Source organism: Amblyomma americanum, chromosome 3 (genome assembly GCF_052857255.1).
Source record: "Amblyomma americanum isolate KBUSLIRL-KWMA chromosome 3, ASM5285725v1, whole genome shotgun sequence".
Taxonomy (NCBI): domain Eukaryota; kingdom Metazoa; phylum Arthropoda; class Arachnida; order Ixodida; family Ixodidae; genus Amblyomma; species Amblyomma americanum.
Window position 1 is genome coordinate 131,742,963 of NC_135499.1, and position 13,069 is coordinate 131,756,031.

At 44.1% G+C, this 13,069-nt stretch overlaps 1 protein-coding gene and 1 long non-coding RNA gene across 2 annotated transcripts in view; one reads left to right on the plus strand and one right to left on the minus strand.

Annotated features, from left to right (window-relative positions):
• Positions 1-13,069, minus strand: part of LOC144124122 (rap guanine nucleotide exchange factor 4-like) — a 396,964-nt gene that overhangs the window by 62,931 nt on the left and 320,964 nt on the right. The gene's annotated exons all lie outside the window — the stretch shown is intronic.
• Positions 1,186-8,327, plus strand: LOC144123309 (uncharacterized). Its single transcript, XR_013313062.1, has 4 exons — positions 1,186-1,216; positions 1,688-1,743; positions 5,110-5,124; positions 8,035-8,327. It is a non-coding gene; the product is annotated as an uncharacterized LOC144123309 (long non-coding RNA).

A 13,069-nucleotide genomic window follows, 5' to 3' on the forward strand; every position in this document is an offset into this window, starting at 1 on the left:
GCATACCAGTGGTTGCACGGACCACACAGTGAACGCCAACGTCCCGATCAAGAATGAACTTAGTACACTGAAGGTTAGCCCGTTTATCTGGCTCTTTTCGCTTTTATTGTGCTTTGGAACGAAGTTGCTGTCATGAAGTCCTTACAGAAATATCTAGATAGGTGATAATGTCTTATGGTCAGGGAACATTGTCAAGAACTAAGGGTAATCAGTACATCTACGATCAGTTTTTTTCACCTAGATTAGTCGCCCTTAAATATTTTTGTAGAATATTTTTTTCGCTCTGACGCCAGAGAACTTGCCAAACAATTTAGAAAAGTGGGGAACATAGCTGTTGTTCTTGGAAGGAAATGGGTCGAAGGCCACGAAAAAGACACGTGCTTGTTCGCGTGCTTGTATCAAGTTTTATATTTCTTTGCATTTAATTATTATTGCTCGAGAGGTCGAAAACAATGAATTTTGTTTGCCGTAGGGCTTCGTGGTGCACTATGCTTGTTGTGTAAAGGTCTGGAGAAAAAAAAATAAAGATATGGGCAAATAAAAATTGCCTTATTGCTGTATAGGGCAGCCGCGGCTACAAAATGCCCATAAAGTCCGGCCTCGCATATAAATCCAGATATTTTTTCGCATCTTTTGAAAAAATGTTCGACTCTTGTGCCGAAATACGCTTACGAAATTGAACGATCAAAAAGGGTGCAATACATGCACGTACAAAGTAAGCTTCACATTATGAATCAGCCTTCTCTCGCATTGCTGTCGTTTGTGGTTCGCTAGAAACAGTGCTGAAAATCTGCGACAGCAAGCGTAAATGGAAGAGGCGGCCCGCTACCACAATACCAAGGAGAAATTTGTACTCACGGTACTGGAACCGGTAAGCGTGTTTCGACTCCTTCATCTACATTTCAAAAGTGCGACGAGCCTTGGAACACTCGTTCAGTGCTGGTTGCTAGGCAAACGCTAGTTTTTTCCACCATTTTTTTTTTGTTGCTATGGCATCACAAAGCTTTGAAAACGCTTTTTTTGCGAATTCTGAGTGTAACTTGCACGTGTTGTGCACTAAATAGGAACACAATTCTACTTTCCTTAATTTACTGACTGAAGTGGACTTCCTATAAACAAGCCCGCGTCGATCAAAAATGGTGTAAACGCATATCGGTACTCGGTGTAAAATTATGCTCGCGGTGAGAAAGAAGACGAAGAGGAAGACTCTGAAGTGGTAGGTACTGTTGTTGTTTCCTAGTCTTGAATCTTTTGCCTTATGTTGCTTATGGTGCATGCGAAATAACCAACAGCTCGAACAGAGGATAAAAGCCGAACGAAGGCGTATTCTTGGCTTGGTTTTAGCGCAGACATTTTAGAAAGCAGCAAAAGCCACAGTAAGGGCGCCTGGGCATGAATGTAATCTTGTAAGCCATCGCTGTGAAGCTTTTATAACTCGTTAGTCCAAAGATGCCTTGAACGCTCTCTGAGTGGAAGTAGCTGCCAGGGAAATTGTGGAACGAAACGGCCGGGGATAAGGCGTAATTTAATTGTTTCGTTTAGCTCACAAGGAACTTTTGTAGGGGTGAGTTAGATCGTAGCTGTGCTGCGACACTGAATCTATTGGAACAGCGTGCGAAAAAGGTGAAAAATTCCTTGAATCGGCATGGCCTAATAATGCTAACGCCTAATCTTCCTTCTGCAACAGGTTTCGAGCCATGAATTTAGTGCTAGCACTCGTATTATCGGCCTGTGCCACCGCTGGTAAGTCCATATTTAGCTTCCTCTCGGAATACATGCTAAAAAGAAATTCTACGGAGGGTTCCTTTACGAACGCATGGGAACAGTAAAATAATTTTGTTCATTTGCCGCAGGGCCAATAAGAATGAAATGGTACATTTAAATGAAAAAAATGGCAGTGGCTTAATTTGGCTAATTCTAGAATTCAGTGAAAAGCAAGCACGCATGCTAAGCGTCTGAGGCTCGTCCATGGCAACTCCGCTACACGCTCGCGACAACCGACACGACCACGTGGGTGTGACGTGGTATCAAATTGTCTTACGACACCCCCATCAAATGTCATAACGTGGCTTCACATCACCCCATCGGATGTGGTTAAGGTCAAAGGTCAACCCAAAGGTTACCCAAAGTTAAAGGTCAGAGGACAACTGAAGGTCACGGTCCAAATCAAGGGTGAAGGGATCGGCACTAGACTATACCACATGTTGTAATACATGGCTAACTTGGTTGGGCTGAAGGTCGTTTCGTTCAAAGTAATTCTTCTGCCTACGGGACGACTGCTTTACCTAGCGTAGTGAAGCTTTTCGCTTGAAAAAATTACAGACGATTTAGCTTAGTTACGCCAAATGTGACATAGGTGAGTTAGCAATAGGGCTTATAGTCACTTGGATATAATGGTCTGCAGTTTAAGGGTATGACGCGGGTGAGCTAATGGCTTAATGCCAATATATACAGATGGTATCAGTCTCTACTTTTCATTCATAGACCGCTGGTAGTTCTCATACCACTCCTGGCGCAGTGGTACAGCAGGTAAGAGATGCGCCAGCGCCCTGTGATGGCAACTGCTGCCGCAGGTGGGGCTTCTGAGACCTCAGGTGGCTCTTCCAGATTAACCTCTCGCGTCTAATCATTAACTGATCTGCCACCTACCACGATGGCCGTTTGCTCACAATCCGGTGGGCCTGTTGTGATGACGTCACAGAAGTCCAGTTTTCAAGGTCTTAAAGGGGCCGGACAAACATCGGTGCAATTGGCGAGTGGGGGCTCTAGTGCTAGTGGACTGAGAATTAAATCTAGGGGATGCCGAAAAGAAAGGCCTTTGATTTATGAGCCCGGTTTATTCACAATTATGTTTAAGAAATTAACAAAAGTTTCAATTGAATTTTTATTGTTTGCAGTTTGTAGCCTCGTTACGAAAGTAGCTATTGGGATTTCGACAGCTGCACCTACTAGGGCGTTAAACAGGCACAAGGTTGGTATGGTAAACTTGGTGATGTTTTAACCCATTACTTCATAAGTTTTTAAAAATCCTTATAGCAGGACTGAAATTATCACGTAAAATCAAGGACGTAAATTCTGTCTGCTTTGAAAGAGTTAACAAGTGAAATTTCCGCAAGTTTCATATCTGATCTGGTTACAGATCTAAAAAGTTAAAAGATAAAAATTTTAACGCTTTTCATTTGAATTATTATAATGTTTCATAGTTCAGCTTAAGCTAGAGACTCACGGTCAGTGTCACTTTGAAGTCGAGAGACTTTTTTTTTTTTTTAGCAGCAACAAATTGCCGTTCAGTTGCCCTTGGTGCTTTTCCAACTGGACTGTTTCTCCTTTCCTGAGTATCCAAAGCGGGCTTCTACTACCACCTCAGACGTATCCAAACACTCAATCTCCACCAATCTCCCCAATCTCCACCACCTACACCGCATTGACTCTACACTTCAGACAGATACCAGCCGATGGAGTGGTGATATTGCTATATTACCACACATTACATGCTCATGCACTGCTAAGCCCAACCGTGTACAGGCGCCAAACGCGGCGGGAGCTACTAGAGTCCTGGATTGAGGACCCCACCCACAATCCGCTTCGAGGTCCTTTTTTTTGCCATAAAAGTTTATTCTTTCTCTCTATTCAGCGAGCACACTCTGAACAGGCCCTGAGCAAAAACGCCTCATTAAGTTAAGCCTTACAAACAACAGTAAAGAAGCTTGCACTGTCTATCTATTACAGCAAGTACCAAATATTCTAGATGTTTCTCTTAAATGATGTAAATTAGCTATGTGCGTACAATAATTCATTATTGCCTTTACGTTCCAATAGCACGTGGAACACAAATCTCAATATCGGACAGAAAATATTAATTCCACATCACTGAGGTTGTCGTCTAACAAAAAATTCCCGGCTTCTCTGTCACGAAGTTTCCTGAACGGTCGAGAGAGGTCCTATGGCCTTGTGACGTCGTCATAACCTGCCCACCGGATTTTTAGCAAACTGCCCACATTGGCACTGCGCTTGAGGCTTACGGGAGCTTGGGAAGAACAACCTCGGTCTCACAAGCCCCATCGGTGGCTGCCACTTGCCGGAGCAGTGGCGCATCACTTAACCGCTCCACCACTGCACCAGTAGTTGTATGAGGACTCTCCGCGATCTATGAATGCGACTGAGAGGGCACTGACGTCATAAACACCACGTGACCCTGAGTGGACCACACATAGGGCATCGCCAAATGTGAGAATGTGTGTACCCCTAAAATTCCTATGGACCCTCTAAATTTTTGGAAGCAGGCCCACCACAGAAAATGAATTAAGCTGGATTAGCGGGTTGGATTAGTATAATTTCAAATAATAATCAAACAGACGGTACTCGAACATTTTAGAAGATGACTCGTGCGTACCATTTACGGGCAATGTAGCCTGTCCCCAACGGGAGTTTTCGGGAGAAAATCACAAGAGCAACATTGGGCACTCATTGTAGAGACCACAGTAGGCTACCTAACTATTATCACATTTTCTTTAAGAAGGTGGTTAAGATGGCCCCCAAGTTTTTGCTCCCCTGAGCTTTTTCAAAAGCACTAATCTTCAGCGGAGGAAAGATAACTAAATTTCATGCGATTTTACGGACATCGTCAAAGCCTCATGCTACAACCACGGTTCGGCGGAGGCGGCTCTAATATGCGTCGCAGTGCGTCTGTCATTGTGAGTATTATTATGAGCTCTCTTCTCCGAACAAAAAAAAAGTTATTGTGCTTTTCTGAGCACCTTAACCGATAGGGGAAGCCGACACGCCTATCAGGCACCAACCACTCCCCCTACGTTCGTCCTCGTTTAAATAATAATAATAAAAAAACACGAGAGGTGAACAGCACCTCCAACCCGAAGTGGTTGTCGTCTCGCCGGAGCGGCGACGAAATGGGAACCCGCGTAGGCGTCATCGTACATGTCCCGGCCCAGCGAGACCGGAGGTGCACGACACGGCACGACGACGCCTCGGGCAGTGCGCATCAAATATGAAACGCTGTGGTGAATCATTAACGATGATTTACTCTTTCTACGCTGCTGCCATGATTTCCTGCTTGCCTATATCTTCACTTCTCTCTCCCTACACATATAGGTGCGACTGCCTGGTGTAAGTGCATTTCCATATTCCATTACTTGTGTCTCGCTTTCGCCAACGCCCCGTGATTCGCCTTCGCTTCTGTCTGAGTCCCTGCTGTTTTTTCTTCTTTGTTTTCAGAAAACGTTTTTTTTAATTTTGTGCTTGATTCTAAAACACATCGGATTGCATGCGTAGCGCAGTGGATCAGGTGTCCCACCAGCCACGCTCAAGTGTTCTACAGGTTGAATTATTTCCGCCAGGCGGCAGTTACGTCGTGTTTTTCAGGGCTTCGTTTTTGAGGACACACGAGCAGCCAAGAACTGATGTACATACGCGTTTCCAACTGGCCCTTCAAAAAATACCTCGAGATGTTAGCCAAGGATTTTTAAGATGACGGCAAAACGAATATGTCAAGCTAGGAAAACACGCTTGAGTGCTGTTTTTTTATCTTTCTTTTAAAGTTCTCAGGTCACCGGATTTACCTCTGGGCATTCCACTAGGTGAAATGCGCTCTAGACAAATCAGTGAAGTACGTTTGCACGCTATCGGAGCGCACTGTTCGATGATTTCGCGCGGATCAGAGGAATTATAAAATCGACCCAAAACAACAGTATTAACGCTAGAGTTATATTTGCAGTTCAGTTTGTATTCAGAGAAAAAGAGCTCCAAATGCTCACGGGGACACGTTTTTGGGCAAGATGCATAAGTGTAGAGTGATCTCATCCTAGACACCGCCGAGCCAACAAAACTGCAGGAGCACTGGAGTACCGTCACTGAAGAATTGCCAAGAATTTTCTCCCGGCTCTACCGAACGGAATCGCCTGAAGGCCAATGAGAACTTAATTTTTTGCATCTTAGTATTCTTTCTAGCAAAGAACTGCGTGAACTCATTACCCATAATCAAGTACTTTGCAAAGAATGCATCGCTAGTTGTTGCACAAAGACATGCTGCCACAACGAGTCATGAGCGGCCCAGTAATAATAATAATTGGTTTTGGGGGGAAAGGAAATGGCGCAGTATCTGTCTCATATATCGTTGGACACCTGAACCGCCCCGTAAGGGAAGGGATAAAGGCGGGAGTGAAAGAAGAAAGGAAGAGAGAGATGCCGTGGTGGAGGGCTCCGGAATAATTTCGACCACCTGGGGATCTTTAACCTGCACTGGCATCGCACAGCACACGGGCGCCTTACCGTTTTTCCTCCATAAAAACGCAACCGCCGCGGTCGGGTTCGAATCGCAGACATTTGAATTTAGTTTGAAGAGACCACTACGCTGCTTCCTCATAGCAATCTGGGAGTATATGTGCAACCAATTTATCTGGGGAAGTGCTCGATGATGCAAAATTTATAATGATAGAAATAAAAATAAATAGAACTTCACATTTGCACAGAATGGCATACAGTGCCAAAGACTACCTAACTTACATCAAAAACGTACTCTTAAGAGAGTGTTGAATTAGGAAGCATTATTGAAGAGTAACAAAACCACTGCAAATTGCGCATTATACCTCAAATAAAAGAAAGCTCTTTATAAGAATATCATAATAAAAGAACATTTTTATTGGCCTTAAGATCACGAATTACACAGTTATTTCTGTTCAACAGTCCCCATCTGCTCGATAGACTGCAGGGGTCAGGTGGGCTATACGCGAATCCGTAAGGACACAGAAATTTTAATGTTTTCTTTCTGTTTTATTTGCCTACTGTATAACTTTATTTTCTAATCTCTAACAAAAGATTATGCATTTTCAGAACCCGCTATGATCAGCAATACTTGGCTGTGGGAGCAAACAAGGTGCATTATTTCTATGCCGACAAAAGATTCCTCCTCGCTCTTTTCTGACTGTGGTGTGCTTCCTCGAGAGGAGACATCTGTACCAATTTACAGTCTTATTGCGTGCAAAGTGAGACGCACAGCAGAGCACTGCGATGCCCGTTTGTGACATGAGCAAAGCCTGCGCGCATGCCTTATGAAGGCAAGTGACGACCATCAGTCAGGTGTCCTACTTTTATTCCAGACTACAGGGAGAAGCCGCGCGATATTCAGCGAATATAGATGCTCCTAGTGACAGTAGTGAAGCATAGAAGCAATACACTATACCATTCCAAGAAGTGTCAATACAACGCAAGTATGGCAATGAAATATGTCATGACAGAAGTCCACTGGGCTTTGCGCACATCAGTAGGCTATTTAGAAAAGAAAAAAATTATTATCTACTGCACAGTCAGTATCTGCAAATAGCCCACATAGCGCAATAATTTTTGCATTGGAACGTTTATTACCCGCGGAATGTATACCGGAAATTGCGGTAGGTTTTATACTGTTATCAAATACTTGACGTTGTATACAGCTGAGAGATAGTTTTTTTTTGTGCACACATGCACGCCTGAAAGTTCCGCGTTGCATCTCGGAAAGGACTGTGGTTGAAGACGTCGGTTAAACAACAGAGAATCTGCATTGTTGCTTCCATCGTGCGTATTAGATGAGAATATTTGCAATAATAACGTGTGGTCTTTTCGTGAAACAATAGGGATGAGACAACTGATGTATATTATCAAATTACTAGGCCAAGGTACAGCTTGCGGGAAAAGTGCAGGCGAAAGCATTTGCGGTATTTTATCACACAAATGTCATCCATTTCTGTTCTGCCTACTGAAGCTGAGTGAAAGAATATAAGCATGAATTTCCGCTTCCGCACATTTATTTTTTTCATTCTTTCATTCAAGCGGGCAATAGTGTCTCACTCACTTAAGTTAATTGGGTCTGAAATAAATCGCCTGGTAAATCAATTATTTAGTAATTATTCATTTGTAACTTCAATCAATCAATAAATAACCCATCCAACCATCCAACCAATCAATCAATCAATCAATTAATCAATCCATCAATAAATCAATCAATCAATCAATAATCTATAAATCAATCAATCAATCTCGCAGCTTGCCCGTTTTCTGCTGAGTTGTGCTCCGACTGGTGCCAGGAACATGGCTGCTTGAGTGGCGAGTGCTCATGTGGTGGTTGGAACCAGTGCCGCTGCACTGGCTGCTGCCAGAAGGTGCCCGACGTGCAGTGCTCGGATTTCGACTGCACGAAAGGCAAGCAACCCAGCAACGCGTGCGAGGGAGTCACCTGCTTGCCGAACCTCAACGATCCCTACTGCCAGGGGTCGTGAGCCTGCCTGTGCCAAGGCGCCCGCAGAATGAATATATAAACTAGTAGGGACGAAGCTGAACTGCTCACAATTTGTTTTACGAGTCGAAGCCAGACAGACCGTGGTTGTCGCCAGAGATTGAAAAGTACGAAAGTCAATTCCGTTACGACATCGGTTTGGAAGCCTCGGTGAACCAACGATGAGCGCAACCTGGTCTCCGCTCGCGTAGAGCACTTGTTAGCGTTCCACGCTGCTGAGGAGCTGCAGAATTTAATTCAGAACTGCTGCTTGACAGCATTTTCCCGATGAACTAAATCCTCACCGGGAGCGCATGAAAGGAGCCCCCCACCCCCTTTTTTTTCAGTGCCGAAGCTGGTTACGCGTCATTAAAAAGCTCAGAAAGGTCAGCTCCCCGGATGCGAACAAGTCGCAGTGGATGGATGGATGGATGGATGGACGGACGGACGGACGGACGGACGGACGGACGGACGGACGTATGTATGTATGTATGTATGTATGTATGTATGTATGTATGTATGTATGTATGTATGTATGTATGTATGTATGTATGTATGTATGTATGTATGTATGTATGTATGTATGTATGTATGTATGTATGTATGTATGTATGTATGTATGTATGTATGTATGTATGTATGTATGTATGTATGTATGTATGTATGTATGTATGTATGTATGTATGTATGTATGTATGTATGTATGTATGTATGTATGTATGTATGTATGTATGTATGTATGTATGTATGTATGTATGTATGTATGTATGTATGTATGTATGTATGTATGTATGTATGTATGTATGTATGTATGTATGTATGTATGTATGTATGTATGTATGTATGTATGTATGTATGTATGTATGTATGTATGTATGTATGTATGTATGTATGTATGTATGTATGTATGTATGTATGTATGTATGTATGTATGCATGCATGCATGCATGCATGCATGCATGTATGTATGTATGTATGTATGTATGTATGTATGTATGTATGTATGTATGTATGTATGTATGTATGTATGTATGTATGTATGTATGTATGTATGTATGTATGTATGTATGTATGGATGGATGGATGGATGGATGGATCGATGGATGGATGGATGGATGGATGGATGGATGGATGGATGGATGGATAGAACTTACTGGATAGTTTCCTGGTTCTTTTAAGCCATTGTGAGTGAACGCTGTTTTTGTATAGGTATTTAAATACCTTAGCTGGCCACCTGTTATCGTCCAATTTCCACAGGCGTTCCTCATGTAGTATTTTACTCTGAGCATCCCGTGCTTCGAACGATGCCCAGCGCATATCCCCCTGTACTGCCTCGTTTGTGGTTTTGCCGTGGGCACCTAGTGCTAATCTTCGAACAGCTCTCTGATTTACTTCTAATCTAGACTGAATTCTGCCCTTAAGCACGGAACCGCATTCCCGAAAGTAATCCCCGGCACCATTATTCCTTTCCAAATACCTCTCAGTACTTCATTTTTCTTGTACGCCCATAATGCCCTATGTTTCATTATCCCGGCATCTCTTCGCCTTTTTGCCATAAGAGACTGTTCGTGCTTTTCCGTGTATATCTGCCTTACGCTTACTCATACCCCGAGATATTTGTATTCGGTCACTGGGGTAATTTCATGGCCTTGTATTGTAAGCACCTGATCGGTTGTATCGATGACAATCATCACACCTCTCTTAGTTGGGCTAAAACTGAAACCTAGAGCATCTCATTCATCTCCACAACAATTAACTTGTACCACCCTTATAATTAACCATATGTAAGGATGGGACAGGTTCTCCACCGTGAGTAATTCTAAAAACTGGAACAACGCCGGCAAGAAGACGAATAGGTTGGGCCTGCCTGAACGTTTTGTGTTTACGGCGTTAACAAAAATCTGCAGAGTAGGAGAAGCACTACACAGCAGCACTGACATATGTCCGCATTGATTTCCGGTAACAGTGCTTTCGCCAAGCTGCCCTGCAAAAGTGTCATAAAAGAATAAAAATTAAATATTTGAAAACAGAATTAATTAAAACATACAATTCTCTCCTTGTTCGCGTCGCTTATATATTTTTTTCATCCGTTTTTTTTCCTTATTTTATCGTTGAAAGCCTTGGAATTCAACCCGTGTGCCAACCCGCATGGTTGCCGTAGCATGCCTGAACAGATACCTAAATATCTGAAAGACATCCATCTTCAAAGAGACACACGTCCTAGGCGTTTCGAATATAACAATAACCACAGAAGTTACAAGTTATAAGTTATAAACAGAAAGAACACTGTGCTTGATCTATTGTTACTCAGACACACAGGCGCATACACAAATCTATGCTTCAAGAAGGAAAAACCATGTTTTTAAAATTGATGAGAAGTAAATAAAAAGTCGAAATCCTGACAGCGCACTGCAGCAGCACCACACGTGCAGAATTTCTGGACGCAAAAGCTAGAAACCTAGCCCCGTGATGGGCGCTTTTTAAGTGCTCGATATGCTCACCGTTTTCTTTTTTTTCTAAATGAAGGGCAGCCGCAGAACCAATCTGACGGTAGTGCAGCCGTAGACTGGTAAACGGATCTGAGGCTGTGAAACCATTTTATTGCGTGCAGTGTGATCACTTACGGGGGGAACTACAGAGAGCGCTTACGAAGCCCAAAGACAGGACTTGTCTGGAGTGAGCAAATGAATACTCGAATACGCAGCACAAAACCATGGTTGGAAATGAAACACGTTCGCGCTGGTATATTGTGATGCTTTTATTCGGCGACAGACCGCGCTGTTTATCAAACCCAGGCTATCGCAACCGTTGAATAATTGCATTGGGGTGTATAAAGTGGAAAACATTGTGTTCATTTGCAATGATCGACAGTGGTTTATATTCACGGATGTACTTCCTCGATGGCAAGTTCAAATTATGCAGGGTAGATTGGTTACTAAGACGCCGCTTTCGGTCCAGAGGGAAAGTTAAACTTTCTGCCGTAAATCACTTCGTCTCGTTCATCGTCACTGTCGTCAGCTTTACTACGTCCACTGCAGGACAAAGCCCTCTCCCATATCTTTCCAATTAAGCCCGTCTTGTGCCAGGTGCGGCCACATTACACCCCCAAACACCCTAATGTATTCCCCCCAACTGACTATCGTTACTGGGCCACCGCGGTGGCTCAGCGGCTATGGCGCTCGCCTGCTGACTGGGAGGAAGCGGGCTTGATCCCGGCCACCGTGGTCGCATTTCGATGCAGGCGAAATGCTAGAAGCCCGTGTACTGTGCGATGTCAGTGCACGTTAAAGAACCCTAGGTGGTAGAAATTTCAGGAGCCCCTCCCTACGGCGTCCATCATGGCGTGAGTCGTTTTGGGACGTTGAACACCCTAAACAAACCACTGTCGATCCTGGTAACCAATCTTGAAGGTTGATAGCAGTGTTACATGCGCCACATTGCTTATCCGGTAGGAGACTCATGTAGATAAGGCAGCTCCAAACACGTGTAGGCGTGCACCGGGAAGAGCTCAGCGCGGTGGCTTCTTGCACCAATTGTTCTTTTGAGAAATATAACGTGTCCTCACGCCAGTTCCGCAGGAAATAGACTTATAAGAAGCCCATTCCTGTTGGTTTCTGATACTGGCAGCTACAAAATTTCCTTCAGGTTTTGTATTGTCCGCAATGGCTTGGTTTGCGGTATCTGGAAGTTCTGAATCTGCAGCGATCTCAAAGATTAGAAACGAAAGACAAGAAAACAAAAATTCTTCCCTTAAATCGTTTTGTTTTTAAATCCACCCGTTATTGTTTGAAATTTCTCGTCATAAACGCATCAGAATACGCCAGTGAAGCAAAGTAATATAGCGGAAGTCAATCGCTGAAAAAAAAAAAAATGAACCGTAGCAGATACGTACACTCAGCTGTGAATCAAACATTTGCGCGGACCCGAAAGACGTCGACAATCAGACGTTCGCTCCGGGATTCGACTGATTTGCGATTCAATATCGACTCCCCTGTGAGAATAGCAGATAGAAAAGAACTCCAGCCCCGAACGGAAGCTCAAGCATCGCGCACACGTAGGACGTATATATGCGCCGGGACAATCGGTGACCTTCAGTCGATGGAGACAGCGTACGATCAGCGCATATCAACACATTTGCTATCTCAAGTGCTGGCGGGGTCCTCGCCTCTCGCGCACGTCTTAACCCTGTAAACTTGGCCATTTGCATTCCTCTCCGATTCCTTTCCCTTTTCTTCCTTCGACCGGGTGCCGACCGCTTGAGCACTTTTTGTCCTCGCCTGCCAATAACTCTTCACACGCCCAAAGTTCTCATTATGGCACCGCGGCTTTTGCTCTTGCTTGTTGCCGCTACTCACGAATCGATCGCCTGCGCCATCGATTACGATTTCGATCGTTGCGTGCCACAGCACGCAACGTTTCCTCTTTCCTAATTCCTCCCTCTTTTCTTACTTGCTTCCTTTTCCCCCCTTCCTTCAGCAGGGTCTGACGAGCTTATTTTGCATTTGCTTCCTCTGTCGCCGTGCCCTACTCGATCCTTTGTTCCCGCCCTTTATTTTCTTCGCTTCTTTCTTCGCTCTGAATATTGACTCTACCTTAGCTTTTGCTCCTATGCGTCGTCCCTTCTGCTTTTCGAGGCCTTTAGCTTCCCCCACTTCGGTGAAGCGCGGTGCTTCTGTTCGTCCTGTCGTCCCCAGGCGAATTCTTGCGGACTCGCTTTCATTTCCCCTTTTGTTGCCGAAACGACTTCCCTCTGCACAAACTCCTCGAGCGTTCCTTCTCTTCTATGCTCGCCTATCCCGGTGTTAT